Genomic DNA, 3508 nt, shown 5'->3' with positions numbered 1-3508 from the left:
ATTCCGCAGTTCCTGTTTCGAGTTGCACATGTGAGCAACAGAACCGGTATCGAATACCCAGGCACTACTACGAGAGCCGGTTAAGTACACATCAATAACATGTATATCAAATATACCTGATTTTTCTTTGCCCGCCTTCTTATCTGCCAGATACTTGGGGCAATTGCGCTTCCAGTGACCCATACCCTTGCAATAGAAGCACTCTGTTTCAGGCTTAGGTCCAGCCTTGGGTTTCTTCGGCGGATTGGCAACAGGCTTGCCGCTCTTATTCGAATTGCCCTTCTTGCCTTTGCCGTTTCTCTTGAAACTAGTGGTCTTGCTCACCATCAACACTTGATGCTCTTTACAGAGTTCAGACTCTGCGACTTTCAGCATCGCAAACAACTCGCCGGGAGACTTGTTCATCCCTTGCATGTTGTAGTTCAACACAAAGCCTTTATAGCTTGGCGGCGGTGATTGAAGGATTCTGTCAGTGATAGCCTCTTGCGGGAGTTCAATCCCCAGCTCAGCTAGACGGTTTGAGTACCCAGACATTTTGAGCACATGTTCACTGACAGACGAGTTTTCCTCCATCTTGCAAGCATAGAATTTATCGGAGGTCTCATACCTCTCGATCCGGGCGTTCTTCTGAAAGATAAACTTCAACTCCTGGAACATCTCAAATGCTCCATGACGCTCAAAGCGACGTTGAAGTCCCGGTTCTAAGCCATACAAGACTGCACATTGAACTATTGAGTAGTCCTCCTTACGCGCTAACCAAGCGTTCTTAACATCCTGATCAGCCGTAGCGGGTGGTTCATCTCCTAGCGCAGCATTAAGGACATAATCCTTCTTCCCAGCTTGTAAGATTAGCTTAAGATTACGAGCCCAGTCTACAAAGTTGCTTCCATCATCTTTCAACTTAGCTTTCTCTAGGAACGTATTAAAATTCAGGATGACACTCGCGTGAGCCATGATCTACAACACAAATATATTCAAAGTGGACTTAGACTATGTTCAAGATAATTAGAGTTTAACTTAATCAAATTATATGCTAAACTCCCACTCAAAAAATACATCTCTCTAGTCATTTGAGTGGTTCATGATCCACTTACACTATCCCAAGTCCGATCATCACGTGAGTTGAGTATAGTTTCAGTGGTAAGCATCCCTATGCTAATCATATCAACTATATGATTCATGATCGACCTTTCGGTCTCATGTGTTCCGAGGCCATGTCTGCACATGCTAGGCTCGTCAAGCTTAACCCGAGTGTTCCGCGTGCGCAACTGTTTTGCACCCGTTGTATGTGAACGTTGAGTCTATCACACCCGATCATCACGTGGTGTCTCAAAACGACGAACTGTAGCAACGGTGCACAGTCGGGGACAACACAATTTCGTCTTGAAATTTTAGTGAGAGATCACCTCATAATGTTACCGCCGTTCTAAGCAAAATAAGGTGCATAAAAGGATTAACATCACATGCAATTCATAAGTGACATGATATGGCCATCATCACGTGCTTCTTTATCTCCATCACCAAAGCACCGGCACGATCTTCTTGTCACCGGCGCCACACCATGATCATCCATCAACGTGTCGCCATCGGGGTTGTCATGCTACTTATGCTATTACTACTAAAGCTACATTCTAGCAAAATAGTAAACGCATCTGCAAGCACAAACGTTAGTATAAAGACAACCCTATGGCTCCTGCCGGTTGCCGTACCATCGACGTGCAAGTCGATATTTCTATTACAACATGATCATCTCATACATCCAATATATCACATCACATCATTGGCCATATCACATCACAATCATACCCTGCAAAAACAAGTTAGACGTCCTCTAAATTTGTTGTTGCATGTTTTACGTGGTGACCAAGGGTATCTAGTAGGATCGCATCTTACTTACGCAAACACCACAACGGAGATATATGAGTTGCTATTTAACCTCATCCAAGGACCTCCTCGGTCAAATCCGATTCAACTAAAGTTGGAGAAACCGTCACTTGCCAGTCATCTTTGAGCAAAGGGGGTTACTCGTAACGATGAAACCAGTCTCTCGTAAGCGTACGAGTAATGTCGGTCCAAGTCGCTAAAATACAACAATACCGCGGAATCAAGAAAAGACTAAGGAGGGCAGCAAAACGCACATCACCGCCCACAAAAACTTTTGTGTTCTACTCGACAAGACATCTACGCATGAACCTCGCTCATGATGCCACTGTTAGGGAACGTCGCATGGCAAACAAAAAATTTCCTACGCGCACGAAGACCTATCATGGTGATGTCCATCTACGAGAGGGGATGAGTGATCTACGTACCCTTGTAGATCGTACAGCAGAAGCGTTAGAGAACGCGGTTGATGTAGTGGAACGTCCTCACGTCCCTCGATCCGCCCCGCAAACAATCCCGCGATCAGTCCCACGATCTAGTACCGAACGGACGGCACCTCCGCGTTCAGCACACGTACAGCTCGACGATGATCTCAGCCTTCTTGATCCAGCAAGAGAGACAGAGAGGTAGAAGAGTTCTCCGGCAGCGTGACGGCGCTCCGGAGGTTGGTGATGACCTTGTCTCAGCAGGGCTCCGCCCGAGCTCCGCAGAAACGCGATCTAGAGGAAAAACCGTGGAGGTATGTGGTCGGGCAGCCGTGAGAAAGTCGTCTCAAATCAGCCCTAAAACCTTCGTATATATAGGTGGGAGGGAGGGGGCCTTGCCTTGGGGTCCAAGGACCCCCAAGGAGTCGGCCGAGCCAAAGGGGGGGAGGACTCCCCCCCCCCCCAAACCGAGTTGGACTTGGTTTGGTGGGAGGAGTCCCCCTTCCTTCCCACCTCCTTCCTTTTTTTTTCTTTCCCCTTGATTTTTCTTCTCTTGGAGCATTGGGCACTTGTGGGCTGTCCCACCAGCCCACTAAGGGCTGGTGTGGCTCCCCCAATGCCTATGGGCTTCCCCGGGGTGGGTTCCCCCCCCCCCCCCCCGGTGAACTCCCGGAACCCATTTGTCATTCCCGGTACATTCCCGGTAACTCCAAAAACCTTCCGGTAATCAAATGAGGTCATCCTATATATCAATCTTCGTTTCCGGACCATTCCGGAAACCCTCGTGACGTCCGTGATCTCATCCGGGACTCCGAACAACATTCGGTAACCAACCATATAACTCAAATACGCATAAAACAACGTCGAACCTTAAGTGTGCAGACCCTGCGGGTTCGAGAACTATGTAGACATGACCCGAGAGACTCCTCGGTCAATATCCAATAGCGGGACCTGGATGCCCATATTGGATCCTACATATTCTATGAAGATCTTATCGTTTGAACCTCAGTGCCAAGGATTCGTATAATCCCGTATGTCATTCCCTTTGTCCTTCGGTATGTTACTTGCCCGAGATTCGATCGTCAGTATCCGCATACCTATTTCAATCTCGTTTTACCGGCAAGTCTCTTTACTCGTTCTGTAATACAAGATCCCGCAACTTACACTAAGTTACATTGCTTGCAAGGCTTGTGTGTGATGTT

Source organism: Hordeum vulgare, chromosome 5H (genome assembly GCF_904849725.1).
Source record: "Hordeum vulgare subsp. vulgare chromosome 5H, MorexV3_pseudomolecules_assembly, whole genome shotgun sequence".
NCBI lineage: Eukaryota > Viridiplantae > Streptophyta > Magnoliopsida > Poales > Poaceae > Hordeum > Hordeum vulgare.
Note: the sequence above shows the minus strand (reverse complement) of the source record.